Here is a 27,388-nt window from a genome sequence, read left to right on the forward strand (position 1 = left end):
AAAGATTTTTTTTCCATGAACATAATTGAACATTGTTTTTTTCTTGTATTTTTGGTGAGAAAGCTAATGATATCCATTTACTTTGAAAACTAAGTTATCTCATAACAACTCTTTCTCCTACAAGATGTCATCATGGTCCTGTTATTTTTACTTTTATCAAGTTTTCTTGTGGGACAACCTCTAACTCCTATTCAGCATGCTATTACAAGTGCAAGATACTATTTGATTCAAAGTGAGAGACTAAGTTCGACCTCTAAAAGGTAACATGTGGAAAATTGTTATTCGAATCAGATTTGGTCAAATCAAATTAATAATAGAGCATACACATGTTCTATGATTGATCATTTCTCCGAAACTGTACACTAGTCACACGACAATTATAATGCACTTGTCATATAATTGATTCAGGTTTGGTCGAGTCGGGCCAAGAATTTGTTTCCTATATATAGGTGACTTTAATGTATTTCAAATGGGGTAAATTGCATCTACTTACACGTGATATGAAAAATAGGCATATAGCTTCTTTATAAAAATAAAATAACAATTTACCCTTTCCATGTTTAAATAAGGTACAAAATACCCCCTACACGTGAGTAGTGTTGTGCAATCACAAATTTTCCTCTTTTTTTTTATATCTTTATTTCGCAACTGTTGGATCTTATATAAAATAATTCAATGGTTTATATTTTATCTTTAGTAAGTTAAGTCAGATCATATATTACTTAATCTATGGCCAATACCTTATCTTTTTCAAATCAATTGTTGAAATACAAATAATTTTGAAAAAAGAAAAATTCGTCATATTAAATTTGAAGTGTTGTTATATATATGAGTAAGGGCATAACAATGATTCTATAGCTAAAAATGAAGCAAAAGCGCACACAAGGCACGTGATGCTAACTGCTTGCCTGAAGGGGGCGTTTTGCACATTTTTAATTTTTGAAAGAGCTAAAAATTTATGATTCTTTTGGCACATATTGGTGGTTTGCATATTTTCTATATCACATGTCGGTAAATTACAGTTCGCCCATTTCGAAAGACATTCCATATGTAGTTTGTAGGTGCTTTTGATTTTGGTATACATGAAATCATTCCATAAGTGTAGGATACGTGGAATTGATTTGGGTGAAGTAAGGCATAAACAACAGCTATGGTGGAAGTTTTCATGTTGCTGCTTTTAGAGGTGATTTGGTGGTTTGTTCAAAGTCTATTTACTTTGCGCAGTATTTTTGGCTTGTAATCTGAATGATTCCTTTCTCTTGTTTCGTTGTGGTCTAATACTCTGCTAAATGTGCAATAAGTTTGTGTGTCGTGTGCTCGTTGAGTTGCTGTAATTGGTGATACCAATGTTGAGGTCTTAAATTCTGCCCTTGAAACATATAATTTGTTATGCATGGGCATGGATACAGTGATACAGACACAACGATACAAAACCTTAAAAACATTAGGACATAAAATAGCATGGAAACCGATGGGGATTAAGAGAAATACTAATAAAAATGATGAAAATGCCCTCAAAGCACGCATTATTTATAGGTATAACCTGAAAATATGTGCCCTTTCATGATCCGAAACCCGACCCAAAAGACCCGCTATTCGAGGCCATCAATTTATGTGACGTCACGTGAGTTAGGATGATGACACAAGGCATAATGGAAATGGACCTTTTGGACAGGCAAGTGAACCCACCCAAAACATTATAAATACTCTGTGTCAGTACATTTATGGGAAGGCATTTATGACACTAAAAATCTAGATTAGATTACTTTGAGTTCGCTTAAGTTCGCATTAAGATCATTCCTCTATCTCAAATATCTTTAATAACTTAGGCATCAAAGGGTTTTGGTTGGGGACTTCCCAACAGGCCTAACGATCTGCTCTCTTTTCTCAAGTCCCAAACCTTTTCGAGGACGCGAGGTAGCTGATGACCTGTGATGTGAATAAATTGGTCCCGCCCATGGAAAATTGAGAAAATAATTCACCTATATTCGAGATGGAAGGAACTTCCAAAGGAGAACACACTCCTATGCAAGAACCAACATAGCAGGAGCAAGGGGAGCAAACCTCAATGAGGCAGGAGGAAAAGGTAGTACACTTAACATGCGAGGAATTACAACATACGATTGAGGCAACCAGTATAAATGCCATAATAGAATATGAGAGAAGAACGATTTCACCTGTAGTTCGAGACAACGTAAGAAGGACATTCTTTAAAGGTAAATGGAAGACGATAGCCGACGATCCCGAGGAGATGACATGTCAAGCGGAACACGATAGAGAGCAATGACCTAAGAAAAGCTATGAGAAGGAAGTATCAGATACGAGATCTGGCAATAGAGGAAAACGGAGAGAGCAAGCCATCTCACGAGCATAGGTAGAAGACGTTGGAAGACAAATAGAGAGACTGGGTTAATAGATAAATGAATTAAACAGGCGAGGAGAGTTGGTGGCTTAGAATAGGAATTCGCTGTTGGCTAACAAAGTTCTCACTAAAGTACCAAGCTTCAGGTTACCAGACCTGTCTAAGTACGACAGAACTAAGGACCTTCAAGAGCATGTGTCTGCATTTGAACTTGTAAAGAATTTGTATGGTCAAACTAACTCTATAAATGCCAAATTTCATGTAACAACTTTGACAGAAAAAGCACAGAAATGGTTCACCAATTTGTCGAGTGGAACCATATATTCTTATAGCGAATTGATACAGATGCTCACTTTCCATTTTTCTAGCAAAAGAAAGACAAAGAGGTCAGCCAGCCACTTTTTCACCATTTGACAAAGGGAGGATTAATCCCTAAAGAGTTTTATGGGGTGGTTTAATAACGAGACTTTAGAGGTTTCATGATTTAAGAATAGATATGATGGTGAGTGTATTACTAAATGGATTGAGAAAAGGATCTTTCGCCTTAGCTTTAGCTCAGGATCCTCCAGAGGATGTGGAACAGTTAGTACAATCACCTCAAAAATATATAGACAAAGACGAGATGAACGTGATGAAGGACGGATAGGGGAAACGAGAGGCGGAATCGATCTAAAAGAGAAAGGGAAGGGCTTTTGAGCAAATATCACAAATATACCCCATTGTGTACTAGAAGAGCAAGAGCTATGATGATGGTAAAAGAGGTAAACTTGTTGTAGTGGCATAAAAAGACAAGAGGAACACCAGCCTAAAGATAGTCGAGCAAGTATTGTAGGTTCCATAGGGACAAAGGGCATGATATCGAGGATTGTTATTAGTTGAAAGATAAGATATAGAGGCAAGTAAGATAAGGATATTTTAGGGAGTATGTTTTAAAGGAATCAAATAAAGGAGAGAGAGAGAAAGAACATAGGAATGGAGGAATAAGGTGAGGAGTTGGTACCGAAGTAAAGAGAGGCTTAGGAGAGGAAAAAACGCAAGGGAGGAGGAGCAGTGTGGTAATGCGCCCGTAAAAGAGGTAATTCATACAATAGCAGGTGGCCTTGAGGATGGAGACTCGGGAAGAGTGAGGAAAAGGTATACTAGATACTTAGATATAATAAGAGGAGTTTTCAAATTCTAAAGGGTAGAAAAAGAAGAGGAGATCATTTTTGAGAAAGGAGATTTAGACATAGAGGTAAGTGGTTGGGGGGGGGGTTCACAGAACAATCCCATGAATCAGGATGGATATAGCAAACTTCGTGGTTCACAAAGTTTTGGTTGATAATAGGATTTCAATAGATTTCCTATTTATGGATGTGCTGAGAAAGATGGAGATTGGGGTAGGTAGCTTGCGACCTGTAAATACCCCGTTAATATAGTTGGGAGTGAGAAGGGAGTTGCGGTTGGACCTTAGGCGTCTTATACATACTATTGATGATTCTTCTTGACTTGTGGGTGGCGATTTTAACACTGTCCTTGACATGGGTGAAGTGTGTGGAGCTTTGGGAGACAATCAGCCGGCCATGGAGGACTTTCAGGCGTGCGTGCACAACATGGGTCTACTTAGCTTACTGATGCAGGGGGAGAGGTTCACATGGCACAAATGCAACAGTGATCATTGAAGTCTCTGGAAACGATTAGATCGGTTCCTAGTCAATGATTGTTGGATGGAGCATTGGCCGTCTGCGCACTACAAATCTCCGAATCCGTGCACGTCGGACCACTCTCAGTTGGTGATATATGGTAATACTGCCCCTCCTGTCATAATCGTTTAGCCCTGTCATCGGAATTCTCCCCTTCTGTGTAAACTATGTGGTGTAATCATATTGTGGGCACTGCTATGTATGATGTTACACGTAAGTTGAAGGCTCTTAAGCCTATTTTTTGACAGCAAAGGAGGAAGAAGGTTGATCTTGCAGTTAACATACGCCTGGCTATAGGTTTCCTTGATATGCATAATCCCTACTACAGTTAGATCGTCATAACTCACTTTTACTTAGTTTGGAGCATTGCTGCAAATTGATTCATATGCTTGCTACTTGATTGGAGCAAAATATGTTGCAGCAACAAGCAAAGATGGCATGGATGATGGGCGGGGATCAATGCCCCCGCATATTTTTTTGAAAGGTTGTAGCCCGAAGGTCTGCTAAACGAATCCTTCAATTTATGAACTCTGAAAGTACCTTGCCGACTGAGCCCCAGGACGTCACAGACGAATTTGTGAATTATTATCAACAGGTACTAGGAGGAAATAGAAGGTTGAAATTTATTGACCTAGGGTACCTGCGGCCGTGGGTGCATCACATATTATCACCTGCGGAGGCAAGTGAACTTATCTGTGAAGTCACCCCTACGGAGGTCAGGTTGGCGGTCTTTGACATTGCTAAGGATAAAGTGCCAAGCGTTGATGGCTATATCTCGAGGTTCTTTAAAGCGGCTTGATCGGTTGTGGGGCCGGTGGTAACTCAAACCACTCTGGATATAAGCAAACTTCTCAATCAAGTTAATGCTACTATACTTGCACTCATTCCTAAGGTACACAATCTATCTACTATGGCTGAATTCTAACCTATTTCCTGTTGTAATGTACTATACAAGGTGATTACAAAAATTATAGTAGAACGGTTGCGTGTGGTATTGGATGCCTTGATTAGCGCCTCACAGAATGTATTTGTGCCGGATAGATCGATTGGAAATAATATTTTTCTAGGACAAGAGCTATTTACAGGTTATAAGCAACAACGCCTTCCACCACGTTGTGCACTGAAGGTGGGTTTGCGAAAGGCGTCTGATATAGTGGAATTGGACTTCTTATTTGCAGTCTTACGATTATTTGTTTTCCCGGGGAGCTCTATTGGTTAGATTGAGGAGTGTATCACCACGCCATCCTACTCTATTTGTCTTAATGGCATGGCCCATGGGTTCTTCAGAGTTGCACGGGGTTTGCATCAGGGCAATCCCATGTCTCATTATCTCTTGGTCTCGTCATGAAGGTGTTGAGGATGCTTGTTCAACAACTTATTGAACAAGATGGCAGGTTCTCCTTCCATTGGAGATGTGAGGAGATGGATCTCTTCCAGCTTTGTTTTTTAATGATCTCTTTTTGTTTTGTAGGGCAGATGAGCCGAGCATCTCTATGTTTAAGAAGGGACTTGAGATGTTTGCAGCCTCATAAGGATTGTGTGTCAATCCTCAAAAGATTCATCTCAGTATTTCTAGTTCGGCCCATGGCGTTCGTGATAGGTTACAAGAGATTCAAACTTTCACTAAAGGCCATTTACCTCTACGATATCTTGGCCTTCCACTCATAGCTTCTCGTATCTCGATTAGGGATTGCACACCCCTTCTGCATAAAATTGACAGCCACATCCGAGGATGGAAGGGATTTAGCTTACATTTGCTGGTCGGGTTTAGCTTACAAAATCTGTTCTGATGTCCTTTAACACGTATTGGGCTTCAGCATTAATTTTTCCAAAAACAGTGATTCTGCGTTTATTTTTCTGGAGGGGTACCATGGGTACGGTCTATCCAAAAGTGGCTTGGAAACTTATTTGTAGACCCGTGGAGGAGGGGGGCTCCGATTAGAGATATCCTTTCTCTAAACTAAGCCTTCATGTGTAAGCTTTTATGGAAGATCATCATGAGGCAACATTCCTCCCTCTGAGTGGATTGGTTATTCTGTACTCGCCTCGGCGTTCACACTCTTTGGATGGTTAGTGACAACAGGGGTCCATGGGGCTAGCATCAGAGTGTTAGTGGGGATTTCTTTTCCCTATGGCAGGATCCATAGCATTAGTTGGGGACCCTCATTGACTGATTCCTTTGGGGTCCATTACTACGGACATCAACCTTCATACTCCACTTACCATGGTCATCGCTAATGGGGAGTGGAGTTGACCACCTAGCGCCAACAGTCAACTTGTAGAGATTCTTCACATTGCAGGAGATTGAATTATTGGTGATTAGATGGTGGTATGTTCATGATGGCCACTGCATACCATATCTTCCGCCGACCGGGACCCAAGATAGGCTACAATTTTGGGTAAGTTGTCTACCCATGAGAAACCATAGCTACACCATACAGGAGGGGATTGTGTTCTTTGCCAAGATAGGATATTAGCGACCCATGACAACTTATTTTTTCAATGCAGATATGTACGCCAGTGTCCAGCAGATATCCGGAGGATTGTACGGGTTCACCGGCCCACCTCGCACTTGGGCAATGGATGTGGAGTGGATGTCGACCAAGTGGAGGGGAAAGCACTTCGTCAATGCATCATTTCGGGCACTCCTGGCGTCCTTGGTTTACCATGTATGGCAATAGGAGAACCAACGGATCTTTTAGCACACTTACCGTCCTTGCACTACACTTGCAAAAATTGTCGTTGATGATATTAGACTTGTAATACTTAGTTATAACCTCTCCTTGTCCGTTAGTACACGTGCACTTTACTGACTGTGGAGGATCCCTTGGTTTGAAGGAACTTCTACTACATGAACCATGTTATTGCACCCCTTTTTATTTCATTAATGCAATTTACCTTTACCAAAGAAAAACCCCGTCAATAGGATTTGGAGGTAGTGAAGTAATATCTTTAGGGATGATTGATTTTCCAGTTTCGACGGCAATGAAGCCTAAGAGAAAAAAAATGGGGGTGAAGTTCTTGGTGGTAGACACACCTTTTGCATACAATGTAAGTCTGGGATGCCCAGGTCTAAGCTTGTTTAAAGCAGTAGAGTCGACATTACATTTAAAAATGAAATTCCCAACAACACATGGAATTGGGGAAGTAATATGCGATAGGAAGGAGACAATGAGATGCTAAAATCTTCCGATAAAGAAGGGAACCAAAAGTAAAGGGGAGGCTCATAAGCAGCTTTGTACAATGCAGCAGAACAGGTCGGAGGAAAATAAAAAGATGAGAAAGGAACGCATAGAACTAGTAGAAGAACACAAGTGAAACAACAAGAATAGGGTCACATATGAGCTCGCAAATAGGGACCATGATGATTGATTTTCTAAGAAAGAATACAGATATGTTCGTGTGGAGCCCCTCGAATTTCAAAGGAATAGACCTAGAGCTAATTGTGCATAAGTGGAATGTAGACCCACAAGCTAAACCTATGAAATAAAAGAAGAGGCCTTTTAGAGTAGAGCGTAATAAAATAATTGAGGAGAAAGTAAATAAGTTGTTGGATGCAGGCTATGTGGCCGAATTACAATATACAGAATAGTTATCTAACGTGGTGGTGGTGCCAAAGGCACAAACTTAAACAAACCATGCCCAATGGATCCTTACCCGCTACGTCGGATTGACTTATTACTAGACTCTACTGCTTGTTGTGCTCTGTTAAGCATAATGGATGCGCACCAAGGATATCACCAAATCTTCATGGCTGAAGAGGATAGAGATAAGACCTCTTTTATTACTGAAAAAAGCATATATTGTTATAATGTGATGCCATTTGATTTAAATAATGCAGGTGCCCCATATATTCGACATTAGTTAACATGATTTTTAAAGACCTCATTGGGAAATCCATGAAAGTGTGTGTAGATGACATATCGATAAACAACAAGGAAGAGGAGCACTAAGAACCATTTGAGATCATGAGAAGATATGACATGAAGTTAAACTAACTAAATGCACCTTCGGAGTCAGAGGAGGAAAATTAGTTGGGTATATGTTGAGTGAGAAGGGAATCGAAGCCAATCAAGGATGTGTAGAAATTGCCAGGTAAAGTCACATCTTAGCTTGTTTCACATCCAGGTCCGCAGATAGAAATCTACCTTTCTTCAAAATGCTAAGGAAGGTAAATGACTTCCAGTGGATAGTAGAGTGTGAGGAAGCCCTGAACGATCTAAAGCAATACCTGACTACCCCACAACTACTAGCAATTCCTAAGGTAGGGGAAACTTTATATTTATCTGGGCAATATCTAATAATGCAGTGAGTTCTGGCTTAATGAGAGATGAAGCAGGGCAGTAGAGCCCAGTTTATTACGTTAGCAGGATGTTGCAGGACGCTGAGAAGAAGTATATCTAAATCAAGAAGTTGGCCCTTGCATTAGTAACAACAGCAAGGAAACTTCGATCTTACTTCCAATCGCATAAAATCGTGATGTTGTCCAACCATCCGCTATGGCAGATCATGCTGCGACCTGAAGCATTAGGACAATTAGTCAACTGGGCGGTAGAGTTGGGAGAATTTGATATTGAATACCAATCCAAAACGACTGTGACAGCCCAAGTCTTTGTTGACTTTATATTGAGTTAACTAGGTAAACAGGAGGAACAAAAGATGGAGGAAGGATGGATGCTACATGTAGATGGATGCCGACCTCAAGTGCTGGCGGAGCAGGAATTTTACTAAAATGCCAAGTGGTGTGGAGATTGAGGTAGCTGCTAGGCTCGATTTCCCCACTACTAATAATGAGGCATAAGATGAGGTCCTTGTTATTGGTTTGAGAATGGCGTTGGACACAGGAGTAAAGTAGTTAGATGTGTACACTGATTCTTAACTGATTGCGATGCATATAGATGGGTCATATGCAAGATCAATAACCCGATACTTGAAAATGGTAAGAGACTTGGTAGTGAGATTCGATAAGTGTGTAATCCAACAAATCGAAGGGAGAAAATTCAAGGGCACACGCACTATCCAAATCTGTAGCAATGGTTTTAGGAGTAGGAAATAGGAAGATTAGAGTGGTAATCAAAGATAAAGCATCGCTGGAGGAAGGAGAGGTACTGCAATATGTGGCAGAAAAATAATCATGGAAGAATGAGATAGTAGATTATCTATTAAAAGGAATCGAGCTAGAAGACCTAATTACAACTAGAAGATTGAAATTTAAGGTGAACATATTTACTATGATGAATAGAGAGTTGTATATGAGAATGACAGAGGGCCCTTACTAAAACGCCTAAGTTCAAAAAAGGCACATTACATCCTTATGAAAATTCATGAAGGAAGTTGCGGCAATTACTCTGGAGGTAGATTGCTGGCACAAAATGTAACAAATCAAGGATCTTTCTGACCAACCATAGTGAAAAACGCTATGGAATTTGCATAAAAATGTGAAATCTTTCAAAAGTACACGACTCTAATACATTCATCTGCAGCACTGATGGAACCCATCAGCATCGCATCCCCTTTTGACCAATATGGGATAGATATTTTGGGACCTTTTCCACCAGGCCCCATACAAAAAAAGTTCATCATAGTGGTAGTTGAATATTTCTCCAAGTGGGTGGAGGCGGAAGCTTTAGCAAAAATCTCTTTAAAAGAGGTAATCAATTTTATTTGAAAAAATATCATCTATAGATACGAGATACATGAACTGTTGATCTCAAACAATGAAACTCAATTTCATAGTGCAAGGAATTGAAGATCCAACAAAAATTCACGATATTGTGAAATTAGCAAGCGAATGGGCTGATACAGGTCACGAATAAAATTTTGTTGCAATACCTTAAAACAGCTTAGAAGGTGCTAAGGGTTCATGGCTAGAAGATTTATTTGGGTGTTATAGGAATACAGGATTACGCCAAGGACTACGACTGGAGAAACCTCATTATGCCTAGTCTATGGAACATATGTAGTGATACCTAAAGAAATTTGAGAAAAAATGGCGAGGGTTGCGCAATATGAACTTTAAGGCAATCGTTAGGCAAGAGATTTCATCCTCGCAATAATTGAAGAAACATAAGATAAAGCATTTGCAAACATCTTCACTACAAAAGCCTCATGATAAATTGCTACAACAACAAAGGTCGAGGTCTCCAAGCATGTGGGAAAGTTAGATCCCAATTGGGAAGGTTCACATAAAGTAGTCGTATTTAAAAAGAGGGGAACATACCGGCTGCAAGATTTGGAGGGCGAAGATTTACCAAGGCCATGGAATATCTATAGTTTGAGGAAATTCTATGCTTACTATTTTTTGTTCAATATAAGCATTCTTTGCTAGGAACCTGTATTTTGTGATAAGTACTATTGTATTGATTTGAAAAAGATCACTTTTATATTGATCTAAAAAAGATCAATCTTATATAGATTAGAAAAAGATCGCACTATATTTGTAGTTCATAGTTCACACATCATGGGAGGTCAAATTCAAGAATTTCTCCAAATATAAAATGACCCATGAGGCTGCATGTTATAATTCTGCAAAAGAATTTGACCAAAACGACCCCATGAGGTTGCATCTCATCAATTCTAAGATTTTAAATTCTGGAAACGAATCTCACCAAGTATAAAATGACCCTATGAGGTTGCTTGTTATCAATTCTGCAAAAGGATTTTTCATATTCTGAAAAAGAATTTGACAAAGTATAAAACGACCCCATGAGGTCACATGTCATCAATTTTGAGACTAAATTTTGGAAAAGAGTCTAAACAAGTATAAAACAACCCCATGAGGTCGCATGCTATTTATTCTGCAAAAGGATTTTCAAATTCTGGAAAAGAATTTGATCAAATACAAACGACCTCATGAGGTCGCACGTTATCACAGAATTTTCAAATTCTAACAAAAAATGACCCTATGATGTCACAACCAATTAAAATTAGTCAAGATAACTAACCTAAGGAGGTCGCTGACAATTCGAACGAAAGTAATGTGAAGAATTTTCAAAGAAAATGTAAACTATAAAGGTTGTATTTTGAAAAGCAAAACCTCAGATTCTGAAAAAGAACATTCCCAACTATAAATAACAAAGCGAGATCGCAAACAAATAATATAAAAGGATATATGTAAAAGTGAGCAAAGAGGGCAGTTTCATTGCAAAAGAGTGCTACAAATAGAGATCAGGGGACCATCCTTGTCAAAAAAACTGCAAAAAAGCAGGATGGCATTGTGATCTAGCATCACGATTTAGCAAAAATCACATAAAATTTCAAAGGTTGTCCATTCTTTTTATCTCCTCACTAGGCTAGCGAACTCATAATTTTCACTTTCCATCTAGAGCCTATAAGCCTTGTACGAGTAAATGGTGAGACTGTTGATTGTGTCACTATCAAGCCCCAACCCATAACCTTTGGGTTCAGGCTTGAAGTAACGCCATTCGCAGGGAAAGGGCCAAACTTTACCAGGGGAAGAATGAATAAAAAAGAATTTATTTCACGAGCTTACATACACAAGCTTATCTAGAAATCTACAATTTGGCTTAATGGTGATATAGAAAAACGCTCAATATCCAGACCTCTTCGAGGTCGTAAACTTGTAAAGGGACCAGAAGTTCTCAATGTCTGGCTCAAGATAGCGATAGCGCATAACTAATATAAACATAAGTATATGACGAATGGAATTGGGAGCTAGCTATACATATTTTCAATTTCTCATAAAATTTAAGTATTCAACATGAAAAATATCAAGATAAAATATAAAATAAGCATGTGTTACATTCGAATTCTTAACCAAATTTAACTTAAAAAATATACATAATTAGTTTATTTGAAAATGTATAAAATATAATTTCTATTCATCCAATGTAGTTAAATTATTATGACCATCTATCCAATTTTTAGTAATTTCATCCTAAAATTTTAGTTAAAGGGTTGTTCGCAATAACTTCTATTTTATTGTATTATAGAGAAAATTGTAAGTTTGTTAGAGTGTTTGAAAAAATAATTTAATGCATACAATTTTACAAATAAGCTACCCAAGTTGGTACTGAATTATTTATCATTTTTGGCTTAAATCAATTTAGTTTAAACAGATCAAAAGTATAAACTGTAAACACAAAAACACTCCTTTCAATAATAAGTTGGTAAATACTTGAAATAAGCGTCTACAATCACCCCTTCAGTAGATTATATGCTATGTACAACAGCGAACACGGACACGACTCGAACGCAACATCCGCGTGCCCTAAAGTAAAAAATAAAATAAAGAAACATGATATCGAACACACTGTGGACACGTTTAGGTTTTTCTATACTTTTAAAAAGTTTTCAATTGTCATACAAAAAAGGAACCTTCAAATTAGAGTTAATTATAGTTAGACTTTCTTTGAAAATGCAATATTACACTTTCTCCCAAAAAATATTTTTAAATTACACTTATACCCCCTTTGAAAATTCTTTCTTTTCACCCGACATCCTTATGTTAGAGTTAGAACGAAAAATACTAACACTAATAAAAGAAATTACATAAAGTTTTAATTTTTCGCATTATTTAACATTTTCGTATATATTATTGTACTTATAAAAAGATAAATATAATATACATACATTTAACATCATTATATTTTTTTCCTTATAACTATAAATTATTATAAGGGAATGTTAAATGAGGGGTAAAATTAAAAATTTTTATGTAATTCTTTTTGCTAACATCATAATTTTTTGTCCAAATTCTAACAAACTGGATCAGATATTAACAATAAATTTTTAAAGGGGTGTAACTGTAATTTTAAAACTTTTTTCCGGAGAAAGTGTAATTTTATATTTTCAATGGAGGTCTAAGTGTAATTAACCCTAAAAATTAAGGCTAATAGATACTATTTATATGATCAAACAAAAATTGCTGTGAAAAATTATGTTTTAACTATGGTTAATTAGCTTTTGCCGTAGTTCTACTAGCTAAATCATTTGTCAAGATTTTTAATTATAGCTAATATTTTGACCTCGTTTACAAAAATAAGAGCTAATACCTATCAACCATTGTTAAACTTGTCATGATTTTTTACTTTTAACCATTTTAATTAAACATAAAAAAAAGTCATACAATATTTTAAAGAGTTCCATTTAGTATTAATGGTATAATTGAGTGGTACTAATGTGAAATAAATAATTTATATAGAATTTTAAAATCTAAAAATAGAATTTCGTTTTTAACATTCTAAAAGAATATTTATTTTAGATCTAATGAAATATTATTCATATATCGTACTTAATTAATAACAAACATTAGGAGGCCCAGACTGAAACTGGTGGATTCGATCAGCAGTCGGTCCTTGAAAGACTCAGGGTTCATTTTAAAATTACTAGAGTCAAAATCGGGATGGACTGATCAAAATCGAACTTCCATGTTTACTATTGAAAACAATACAGGAATATTAACCTGTTGTCCATCGACTAAGCCTTTCGGCCTGATCTTAGGCCCTGACTCACCTTTCGTGGATGAACATTGCGGAGGTACCCTTAGGTTTTCGGGGCATTGGATTCTCACCAATGTTTGCATTACTCAAGCCAATATTCTCTCTTTCGCTTCGTTCACCGCTTCTCGAGCGGGGGCTTCCATCTAAGGCGGAACGCTCCCCTACCTATATATTTTTACATCACAAAGCTTTGGCAGATCGCTTAGCATCGTTCATCTTCGCACAAAAGTGCTCGATCGGTGAGCTATTACGCACTCTTTCAAGGGTGGCTGCTTCTAGGTCAACTTAATTGGTAGTTTTTTAAGAAATACAAAACTCAAACTAAAATAAAAGATGCCAAAACAAAAGAAAATTCTAGTTCGGACTCAGCTTTGTCAAATATTAATCAATCATAATATAAGTGCAATACACTTACCATATGATTGGTGTACAGTTCAAAAAAAGTGATCGATCACACTTGTTCTACAATTAATTTTTTTCGGCCTTCTTTCCAATGAAAGTTGGATCTTCTCCTTCTTTGCCCCTTTCCAGAAACCTTTCTTCCTGACATTCTTGTACTTGTATTTGTTTTATATGGAGACAGTGGTTGCTATCTTTGTTAGTTCAAAAAAGAGGCAGCGGTAAGCAACAAAAGCAACAGTCACTCTGATTTATATAGTATGATTTGAGTTCATCAACATTTTTAATTCGGCCCAACTGATTAGTCCCAATCTCGATTAGATATGATTCTCAAAATATTGATAATGAGTTGGAAGTAATAAATAACTTCCGGTAAAAAAAAGCTGATCACAAGAAAGCTGACACGAAGAATAATGCATCCCAGAGGAAATAAAAATTAAAACTTCCAACAGTTCTTGAGGAGTAGAGCTCCAGATGAGTCCTCTACCTATTATATATGTTAACTTGATTTTCATTTTGTTGCAGACTTTTAATTGCTGTTTATTTATCTATACTATTTACTAAAGATGCGACCCTTAATAGTAATTCAGTTTGATAACAAATATTTATTTATAAAAATATTCTAAATATACTTATTTATTCACAAGTATAATAATGTTATATATAAGTATTATGGATATATATCGAGTGTGTTTTGATTATCAATTAACATGAGTTTATTTCTTGAGATTATAATAAAAAAGTATGTGTAACTATTTTTTTTAAACAAATATATAATTATTGTTTTTCTATTACACACTCGTCATGTTTTTACCGACTGTTAGTTATTTACTATAATTATCATTTGTTGTATGACTTTTTAGGTTAAATACAATTTTCTAGCATAAAAATATAATGGGCAGAAACCCCAGCTAAACAATATGAAAGAGCAAACTGTCTTCCTGAATTTTTAAATTAAAATGAGGCAATTTATCTCTCTTTGCACTTCTCATGCTGAAATCAAAATGTAATGGACAATTCATTTTTGACATATATAATATTTGTTTTATCCTACTTACTAATATAAAAACATAAATGCTGAATTACATTCTTTTCCTATTTACTGTAAAATAATCAATTTTTAGACTCACATATGTATATATATATATGTACATAAAATGATTTTGTTCTAACATGAACTCATTAGGCTAAAAATGAATAGGGAGACAGTTGCTTGTTTGTTTATGTTTCCTTTTTAATAGGTTTTCTAGTTAAATGACAATGTATTTTATATTGAATTGTGGTGCCAAATTAATATATTTTCGATCAGAATATGTATAAACAACCATGTTTTTAGGTTGTCAAAATTCTTATTAATAGCGCAGGGACATGGTCGCCCTTTTTATCATTTTTAAAGGGTGTCAACAACCACGATTAATTTGTCTAACGTAATTAGGTCTAGAGATGAAAAGTATATCAAACTATTCGATACTCGACTAAAAAAAAAACATAAAAGCTCGTCTGCTTGATTATTAAACTCGACATTCTAAACTTGGGCAAAAACAATTGTTTGTTAAACATTGAAACTCTACTTAAACTAGTTTGGATTAGTTCAAAAATAATATAAGATACTTAAAAATATTAAATTTATTCGAACTCGAGTCATATTTGATTCATCAACTAATGCTCATTTCAACTTATTTATTATATCATCAATCAAACCAAATTTGCACACTATTTTTCAAGCTTGATAATAATTCAAAGAAACTTAGATATGGATCTGTTCTAGCATCTACAAACCAAGCAATTTGGTTGAAGAAACTATTGATAGATTTGGGGCAAAGCCCAGAAGATGCTACTGTGATTTGGGTTGATGACAAGTCAGCCATTGCTATTACAAAGAACCCTAGGCAGCGTGGAACAACCAAACACATTAATATGAATTTTCATGTAATTAGAGAAGCAAAAAAGAATAGAAAAGTCAATTTGGTGTATTGTCGCTTTGAAGATCATATGGTTGACATATTAGCTAAAGCTCTGTCTAAAGCCATATTCGAAGAGCTAAGATCAAAACTAAGAGTCTTTAAGAAAATTCTCCAGTAGGAGTGTTGGAGTTTGAGAATTTTCTAGGTACTTTAAAAATCATTTGTCATGATAGTGTGCTTCTTCAAATCAACCCAGCACCTCTAAGGTTAAAGAGGAGAGATTAGCCTTAGGCAATGACAGGAACTTTTAAGGTTAATACTTACGAAATGATATCTTCTTCTGCTTGTCAGGACTACCAGTCCCATGTTGGAAAAACTAATTTCTCGCAAAGGAGTGAACCCAAGCAAGACCATTATCGAAAAATTCAAAAAATATAGTAGGGTCTGGATGTTAGAAGGGTTGAAACCAAAAGATGTCCGAGAATTGTATGATTTTGGAGCTCTTCATACTATGTCACCAAGTTTTTCAAAAATTTCAAAACTCCCGAAATGAATTAGTGGGCGGTCTTTGATTCGTGGAAAAACAACCCCCACCTAAAGAGAGACGATGTTTTGGAGATAAAATTCGTATAAGTGTTGAATGCTGCATTCTGGAACGTTCGTGGCCTGAACAAAAGGGACCATCAGCTAGCTTTGAAGGACCTAGTGAGTTCAGATTACATTTTCTTGGCTTCTTGGAAACTCGGCTACGTGTGAATAATGTATCTCGTATACAGGCTGTTATTTTACCTCAGCGGAAATGGTTTGTTGACAATGAGACTACTGGGAATCGTATATGGATTGCATGGCATGATGATTTCATTGATGTTAATGTGCTTGATCTAAGATCCCAGTTTATATTATACGTGCATGCAACTAACCGATACTTATTACAGTTATTTATGGTGCTAATGAAGTTATTGATCGATGTTAGTTATGGGAATCTATAAATATGTTGGTTAATTAGTCGATCGGTGAGTCGTGGTTAGTGGGGGGTGACTTTAATGTGGTACGTATCTTAGTGAGGTCTGTGGCATCTCCGGAGACATAACAATGGCCATAGAGGAATTTAATGTATGTATTCAGTCAACTGCTTTGCATTCACTTCCCATACAGGGTGAATGGTATAAATGGCATAATTGCAGCACAACTTCGTGTAGTCTATGGAAGCGACTAGATCGGATGCTTATTAATGATACATAGCTCACACGATTCCCCACATCGTGCTACACTAGTCTCTTGCCCCAGACATCGGACCTCTCGTCGCTTGTACTGAATGGGGACAGATAGATGCAACTTGGAGGTATGTTTAGATTTGATAACTACCTTACTCTCCCACCAAATTTTATCCTTAGTGTGCAAAATGTCTGGCAACATGCTATTGTAGGCGTGCTTATGTATGCTGTTACACGGAAGATAAAGGCTTTAAAGCCTATCTTCAGGCAATAAAGGAGAAATAAGGGTGGCATTTCGCGCAATATTCAGCTAGCAAAAGTTTTCTTGAGATAGCCCAAACATTACTGAGTATGGATCGACAAGACGAACTATTAATCTTACTGGAACACTGCTGTCGGATGGTATACGCCAAGGCAGTGAAGCTCGAGCAAATCATGCTACAATAACGGGCAAAGATGCAATGGATGAAGAAAGGGGACCAATGCTCGAAAGTCTTCTTTCGCAAAATAGCCCAAAGAAGAAGTGCTCGGAGGATCTTGCAAATCAATGATGAGCAAGGAAACGCCTATATAGAGCCAGGATTATTCATGAGTTTATCTCCTTTTACCAGGCTCTATTAGGAGGGGTACGAAAACAACAGACAATCAATATTGGGTACTTGAGACCATGGACGAGACATGTGCTGACTGAGGAGGACACCCAGCTTCTCCTCAAACCAGTTACGGCCAATGAAGTCAAGTAGGCAGTTTTTGACATCGCAAATGACAAGGCACCGGGACCTGACGGATATTCTTTCGGGTTCTACAAAGTAGCCTGGCCGAAGATGGGAATAGAAGTCACACCAGCTATTATGGACTTCTTTGCATTAGGTAGTATGCTAAAGCAAATCAACACCATGCTTCTAACATTAATCCCTAAGGTACACTCCCCTATGATGGTCATAGATTTTCGCCCTTTTTCTTGCTATAATGTCCTCTATAAGATTATTGCGATAATTCTTGTTCAGAGATTGAGTTTGACTTTAGATAAATTAATAAGTCCCTGTCAAGCGGCTTTTGTTTCAGGTCACAGTATAGGCGACAACATTATGTTAGCACAGAAACTCGTTACAGGATACAATTAAACACGACTTCCCCTACGATGTGCGCTTAAAGTGGACATTCGTAAAGCCTATGACACGGTAGAATGGGATTTCCTCCTAGCAGTTCTGCACCTATTTGGGTTTCCTACACAGTTCATTTGATGGGTGAAGGAGTGTATCATATCGCCCTCGTTCTTGGTTAGTCTTAATGGGAAACCACACGGTTTATTGGCAGTGTCACGAGGGTTAGGACAGGGAGATCCGTTGTCACCGTTGCTATTTGTCTTAGTGATTGAGGTACTTCATTTACTCTTACTTTAATTGATTAATAAGGACATGCTATGCTCCTTTCATTGGAAATGTGGACCATCGGATGAGAGACCAGTTATTAGCAGCCTCGGATTTTAGGAGGGGCATTTACCGATGAGATACCTAGGGCTTCCTCTAATCTCTTCCAGACTATCAATAGCGGATTGCCAACCTCTGTTGGCAAAAATTGATAGTCTCATCCATGGTTGGGAGGGTACGACATTATCATTTACGGGACGGATTCAAATTATTAAATCTATTCTCATGGCTTTAAGTATCTATTGGGCGTCCCCGTTCATTTTACCTAAAGATGTTATAAGGGAGATCGAGAAGAGATTTTGCTCCTTCTTATGGAAAGGTGCTACTAGTGGGGGTTATGCAAAGGTAGCATGGAGGGATGTATGTAAGCCAGCTGTAGAGGGAGGATAGGGCTTACCAGACATTGCTATTCTTAATCGTGCCTTAATGAGTAAGAAATTATGTGATGTGATTCATTGTGATTGAACATCCATATGTGTGGGGTGGTTGTACCATGGGCGGTTGAGTGATACGTCCATTTGGACAATATTTGAGCGTGGAGGTTCGTGGGGTTGGAGAACACTCCTTCGCCTACATACTATTATTCGACCATTGGTGGATTACCAAGTGGGTGATGGAGCTACCTTCTATTTGTGGTAGGACCCGTGGCACCCCCTGGACCACTTATTCAAAGGTTCCCACGTGGCTCGCAACTCACTGGTCTTGGACTTCCGGAGAACCTTAATAGGGTCATTATGGATGGGCATTGGTATTGGCCCTCATCATGGACATGTTTGGAGATTGTATAGAATTTGCCCATAATCCATGGAGACGATGATCATGTTCATTGGCAAGATACGAATGGATGTCTCACTGTTGCATCGCTATATCGTATATTACACCCGTCGAGACCTAAGGTGGGCTGTACTTCACTACTCTCAGGCTCCCTGAAGATCCCTAGACATACATTCATATTGTGGCTCGCTATATTAGGGAAACTATCCACAACAGATAAACCATGGTTGTCTTATTTTGGCACTTGTGTTCGTTATGATGAAGGCGCAATAGAAACACATACACACTTATTTTTTCGATGTTGTTATGCTAGATGATATGCCTCATAGATGTGAGACAGGATGTTCGATTCACATGGCCGAACCAAGATTGGGCCTTAAACGTGGAGTGGGCTACTAGGAAGTGCAGAGGGAAACATATCGTCAATTTATCCTACCGTGCACTACTCGCTGCATGTGCCTATCATATCTGGAGAGAGCGAAACTTGCGCCGCTTTGAGCATGTTGATCGACCACCAAGCACTATCGCTGCCATCATAGTGGACGATGTTAGACAGAGAATCATTAATGCTAATTTATCACACTCTATTAGTACTTCTGCATCGCATAGACTATGGTTTATTCCATGGCCTGTCATGGGAGAAACCGATATTTGACTGTTGTATTGTAAGCATGTACTTTTTTATTAATGGAACTTACATATACCCAAAAAGAAAAAAAAAGAAAATATAATTACACAAAACTCCCTACTATACATATCTCTTTCAATAAATCTAATTCCTCAGACTTAACATTTTATAATAACACACATGTATCACAAAAGCTAAATGAACATTTGTATTGACATTAAATCTCAGGGAATAAGGTAATTATCCACTTTCATTTGTTACTTTGTCCTTTCACATGTTCTTATACATAAGAAAATTTTAGTCCTACTGACCTTAAAATATGACAACACAATGTCCTAATAGCCTAGCATAAAATATTTTCATGCAATGTTATATTGATTAAACCACTACAATTTTCTAATGTTATTGAAGGCTTCAAAACATAGTGATAGAACTGCACAATGGCCAAGACTAAACCAATATAATAAACAAAAATTACTTTAAAATAGCAGAAACAATTTCAATAGCTCTTCAATCTATCTCTTTATCTATCTATCTATCTATATATATTGCTATATATACAATTAGAAAAATAGACAATCTCCCAACAATAATGTACATGAAGCTAAGTATAATTAACAAGTACAAGTGCTATATACAACTCATACAACAAATCTAGAATATGATCCTCACTATCCATTCTGAAGCAGTTGATTGGTCATCCACGGCACAAATCTAGAACACCCACAATAAGTTGTTGGATTACATGTGAATCGACATGAAACCCTACAACAAGAGAAGCTCTCCATTATATGTATAACATGCATATTACACTCTCAACTTTGACAAATGTTTTTACGGGTAAATGCAATTTACTCCCTATGATATTGAAAATGAGCCATTACCCTCTATGAATAAAATATAGCAATTTACTCCCCTATACTTTTTAAAATGAAGCAATTTACCTCCTTATATAGGGAGGTAAATTGCTTCATTTTGAAAAACATAGGGCGATAAATTTTTATATTTTAAAAGTTACAGGGAGGTAAATTGCTATTTTTTCTTTAACAAAAAACCACCTAGAGGTGGGGGTAGCATTTCTGAGTCCCCAGTCCATCTATATTAAAATGCACAAAATAGTTACAGCGAGGAGAGTTACCTCCCTAAAATTTCTAACAAAGCCATAAATAAGGAGTACTACTCCCTTACAAATAGAGCAAGATTAAACAAGGAGTACTACTTACTTACAACAAAAGACACAAACAAGTCTACTAGAAAAATTATGGCGAGTCAAATCGCTATTTGTTTTTTTATAAAGGGGTAATGTGCTCATTTGCGATATCACAAGGGGTTGCTTGCAGTTTCCTAATATTTTACTTATGTTTTTCAAGATCTGGCTATGTAAGGACCCCACTGGCGACCACACTCCTAATTGTATGTCCTCAAAAGCTTGTTATGTGAGGTGCGATACTGAAAAGAAGAGTTCATTCCAGATCTTAGTTAGAACTATTCTTATAGAAAACACAAACATATCACTGCAACTACAGATATAAAATAAATATACTTCATGAATTCGTAAACTCAGTACGTTGCATGCCTTATTTTTGCTTTTAGAGCAACTAAGGTACATCTTGTGTTCTATAGCATGCCATATTAAGTTTTCTTTTTGCACGTGGGTCAGGGCTCATAAAATAGCAATCAACTTATTTGTTCAGTAGATAACTAAAAGGACATGTAGCATGAACTGAAATTTTTACATAATAATTGGTTTCAATTTTGCTTCATCTCCGACATGGGCCAAAACATGAACAATGTTTGCCTTGATTTATTTTGAAAGTTTTGGTGGTGTTTTGAGATATTTTGAAATAGTGCCTCATTTGTTTTTTGTCAAAATAAGTCTACACTAATTATAGGCCCTACTACTAAAAAAATTATACACAGACTCATACATATATATAAATATATATAAAAGAAATATGATATGACAATGAACAGTAGTTTTTGTCTCCTACTAAACAACACCAAACATACCATACTTATTTTATATTATCTCCAAAAATAAATCTAAAACATACACACCATCTCTAACACCATAGTTATTTATCTTTGTTTTTCTCTCTCTATGTCCACAAAACACATTAAAACTAGTTAAAAATGAAACCAAACATAGTGTTAAACTTTCGGCAAGATTATCAACATCGAGCAACAAAATCAAATTTACTAAAAAAAATGAAAATAAAACAAGATATAGATTACCTGGTTTGTTGTAGGAGGCCTTCTAGGTGTATTGTTAACGTGTTCCAGTCCAAGATATTGCTCCCAAGAAACACAAATAGTGCTTCTTTGTAGAGTCAAAATATATTATGAAATTTAAGCGCATCTGCGTACAAATATTGTCATAGGGTGTGTTTGTATGAGATAGTGAGTGAGACCTGGAAATGGTCGAACAAAGTATCTGAGTCCTCCAAGTTTCTGCTTGACTATGCGACACAAAAGCAAATCTCCACTACATAAAATGGAAAAGATTCAAGGAGAATGTAGAAGTTGTAGCATGCCTAACCACATAAGCATCATACCATCATTATCATTTTCATACCGTCAGGTTTTGAGCATCCTCATGCATGAGGTGACACACATGAATCAAACATTTACTTGGGCCATGAAATTTCTTTTCCTCTTGAATCTGTAATGAGAAATTACAGAAGAGGAGAAATTGTTGATATTAAAGATGAACATATGGGGAAGCCAATTTTAAAGGAAAAAGTGTCATAGCCTATCAAAGATACAGTATAACATGGAAAGCAATTAGCAAGATATTTTTTGTTATGTGTATCACCTGAAAAATGCAAGCATTTATATACATAGACACACATATGTATAGAGATAGAAACAGACCTCCTCTGCTCGTAAAGTCCAGCAATTGTCATTTATTGCTGTGATCTTATCACTATTAGGATATATCTGCAGGAACTTCAAGTTTTAGCAACTTGAAAAAATAAGCATAAAAGGCTAGACATAAGGAATTTCTAACATCCATTTGGAAACACAACATACAATTTACTAAGTGAAGACCACATGGGAAAAATACAAAAACCTAGGAAGTACTAAGTCTCAACTTCCAAGTCAGAGTGCATATCTCCGACACGTGCAATTTATGTGTAGTCAACCCATACAAGATTTTTCAGCGTAAAATAAATTGAATTTAACTATTTAAGTTGGATTATTAAGTAAAAGTTTAGAATCATATTATTTTGATATTAATATTACGAAACTAATGAATGAAACAAAAAGAAGACGCAATTATTCAGGACCTTATAGATCTTGTGCGAGAATACTTCCAGCAAACTGAGCTCTGCATTTGCACGAGAAAGTTTTACCTGTTTAACGTAAACATTGCAACTGTTAAAAATCATATAACGCTATGTTATGCGACAAATCATAGAATTCTAGGAACACACACACACACACTCCCGGTAATAACTTATCAGCTATATTACCTTCTCCTTGAGATGCTCAAGCACATCATCAACAATGCTTTCTTTTGGTAGCCCAATACTTTGAGTTTCCAGCGATATATGGAAAACAAATAAGATACTTAATGTTTGCTAAATATATAATAAATATGCAAGTCTTGCATATGTATGCACTTTCTTAGTTTCAGACCCTCATCAAATGAACCCCGACTTAGAGTTGTATGAATACAGACTGGGTCGGAATGCAGCAACATCTCTAACAAGTTTCGTACTCCACGATATCTTATAGAATGAGCATTTGATCGCTTAGAGTAGATATTGTGTGATGTACGCCGTAGTTTGGACGGATCACTGACTCCAAGTTGGGTTGCTACTTTTTTAACAACTTGATCATATGAATCAAGCTTTGACCTTCACAATTAGTGGAACTTGAATAGCAGCGTTAAGTGGATCAATATTACCAATCATAACATAGGAAATTACACTCTAGAATTAAAAGTCTATCTTCTATTGAACTCACAGTTGTAAACAAAATTCATCCTTTTCAAGGCTTTCCAAGGAGCGAAAGTGGATAACCTACAGAAGAACAACCAAAAGGATCAGGATATATTAGATGAAAGTTAGAAGCATCACATCATTACTTTAACAAGAAGGTAGTTACTGGGAAAGAGAATACCTTTAGACTTAGAACCATTATTTTGGGGTCACTGGAAAGGAAATAGATGTTATATATGGGGTGCATTGAGTAACTAATAGTGTCCAGGTATGCACATTAAGATAATGGGAATCAAGACCAGGTGCAAGAGAAAGAGCAAAAATTTTAAAGAATTGTCAAAGATAATATGACGAGATCACTCGATAATATTATACTCCAATATGATTCATTGTTTATCAGAGGTGACAATGTACAAATTTTATATTTTGTATATTTTTAAGGAAATAATAGCATCAAATACTTCAATAGCTATAACCTTTTGTAGTCAAACAAATAATATGGGCTAGGAAAGTAATTGATTATGCTTTGTTCAGACAATTAGTGTACACAATAGTAGTGTATACAATAGTCAATATGAGGCACAACATCGACTATGTGATAACAGGGACCATTTCAAGGAGGACAAATGGAAACAGTGAAAATAAAGGAGAAGTCGAATAGCAATAAAGCACACAAACATAGGCATCACTCTAAGATAACGAGAAACAAGGAGCAAGAGAGGGAGAAATAGAAAGAGCGAGGAATTTCAAAGAATCGTGGAAGATAATATGATGAGATTGGTGGGAATTTATCCATAAAGTGATGAACCCAAATGAAACAATACCTACAGAGATAATGGTGGATTTCAAAACCCTTATACAATAATTTCATATCAATGAATAAAGAAAGAATATCAGAAAAATAGCAATTTGGAAAGCAGTAAAGTAATTGGCTCAGGAGCCAGATTCAGAGATAATGGTGGATTTGAAAACCCTTATACAATAATTTCAGATCAATGAATAAAGAAAGAATAATAGAAAAATAGCAATATGGAAAGTAGTAAATTAACTGGCTCAGGAGCCATATCCAGCAACTGAATGCCCAAGCGCCACCACCGGCCGGCAAACCTCATGGTTGCCAAAAATCCACAAAGCCACCAAGATACAAAAATCCACAAAGAAACCACTTAGGCTTCATTTATAATCACTCATAATTCCACTAAGAAGTTTCTTTCATACTGAGGAAATATTCTCACAAAGTATTTCATGAAGAGGGGTTTTGGTTTTGTTGTTGTTCTATCTCTTTAAAACCATAGAAGACCAATATATATATATAATATAGATAGATATATGGAACACAGAGAACAGAGATAGAAAGAGGTGAGATGATAAGAGATTTCCAAAAGTACTGGAAACTTGAGAGGAACAAAAGCAGAGATAGAAAGGAGGAACAAAATGTAACCTAAGTTTTGCAAGTGTGAAGAATTAGAAAATTTAGAGATGTTGCAATTTGAATAAGAAAATAATCCCAATGGTCAAATTTCCCTGGAACAAAATTTTTGTCCTATATTTTTTTGAATTTTGGCATTTTAGTTCTTTATCTTACTAGACTTGCAAAATAGGTCCTATCGCCTTCAATTTTTTTACAATTTTGGTCCATACCAATGGAAGCCAAAGTCCAAATTAAAGAAGAAGCATGTGTGAGGAATATGTTTTTCTCTGGCAACATTTACAAACTCATTGAAGGACCAGAATTGGAAAAAATTACAAAATTACATTACATAATTGCTACACTGCAAGAATAAATGACTAAACCGTCATAATGCAAAAGATAAAGGATGAAAACTGCATTTCACCTAAATAAAGTATAAAGAAAGGATTTTCCATACAAATATTGCAGGTGTTAAAGCCAAAACCAAAAAAAAAAAAAAAAAAAACTTCTACTTGCCGAACAAATTAAAATGGGGTGGTGGAAATATCTATTTACTAACCTATGAAGTGTATAGAGGTTGCGCACTCTACTATTAGCCTTAGGTGACAAGTATCTTCCATTATCTCTATTCAGATCAAGTTCAAGAGGAAATTCATAGCCGTCATTTATCTACATGTCATCAACATCAAATAAAAAATTATTCATATTACCAGAAACCCAACTTGGATATGACTAGTAATGCACCAATTAGTCAAAGTTTCAACAGGTAGCCAGAACTCTCTTTGTGGCACATAATTTATTTTATTCTATTTATTTTGTTTAGTCAGACAAATCCCCTTTTTGAGAACCTAAAAAGACATACCCTTAGCATTTCCGACCAAATTTGGGGACTCTGATTGCTAAAGTCCTGAAATTGCAAAAATAATAATAGTTAATGTCACTAAATTACCACCTCCATATTTGAGTGTCGTAAAAATTCCATCCGCTAACATGAAGACCAAAATTTCAATTTAGGCAATGGGATGTTAGTCATTAGTCTTGGCAGGACATACCCAAGCAATAAATTTGACTATCATAAGAAGGCTATTTTTTATTGTATTTGCTTTTAGTAAGAGAAAACTTTTCTAACTTGCAATCTTGATAGTAATATATGTTATAGAACAAGAATAAAGCTATTATCTAACCAATCTTCTTAAGCTGCACACAGAAAGTGGTAAGACTTAGCCAATTTGTACACTTTTTGCTCTAATCTTTACATTGTATTCACCAGTACAGTATGACAGAAATAATTTGTCATCAATTATAAAATAAAATTAAGACAATCTCTTGTAATAAATGTAGTATTGTGAATAATATGCCACCCCATCATGACTCACTCCTACTTAAATTGTTATTTCACATAGTCCACTTTTTGTTTTATGAAAAGTAAGCATCCACTCGAATATTTATGAAAATAATTGATAATATATTTTTTTCCATCTTTTTCTAAGATACTTGTGAAAGCCTCTCTCCCAAAAAAAAAAATTGCTCATAATAAATGTGAGGACTTTTCAAGCAAGACAACACATCAATCATGACTCACCTCCTATTTAAATTGCTCTTCAAATTTTCCTATTCTATTCACAAGTACATGTCAACTCATCAAATATTTTAAGGCAATAATGTGTTATACATTTTTCTCTCTCCTTTTCTAAATTCCTTCTCAGCCTCCCCCCCCCCCCAAACACCACTATCACACACAAAAGAAAAAAAATAATTGTCACCAACTAGAGAATGAAATTATAATATTATCCATCACAATAAATGTGAAAAATTTTCCAAACAAGATACCATGTTAATCAGAACTCGCATTGTCACGCCCCGGATCAAAGGTCATGACATGGCCATGCAACCAAGCCCATAGTCTTAGTACCGTGAAGCGCCCAATACGAACCATAGATCCAAACTCAGCAGCAATAACACCTAAGCAATAAAATCTCAATACATATTTGCAGCGGAAAAACACAAATCTTGAAATCTAAAATCTGGCACCAAGTCCTAAAAACTTAACAGAAGTAGAAGTAATTTCAATGAATCAATTGTCTAAAGAACTTATTAATAGATGCCACTTGCATCCCTTGATTAGCTACCAACTCTAGTATAGCTCCTCCTCACAAGTCTCATACACCTCATCTGC

This window comes from Sesamum indicum, linkage group LG6, assembly GCF_026168435.1.
Source record: "Sesamum indicum cultivar Baizhima isolate 11 linkage group LG6, ASM2616843v1, whole genome shotgun sequence".
In the NCBI taxonomy this organism is placed as follows: domain Eukaryota; kingdom Viridiplantae; phylum Streptophyta; class Magnoliopsida; order Lamiales; family Pedaliaceae; genus Sesamum; species Sesamum indicum.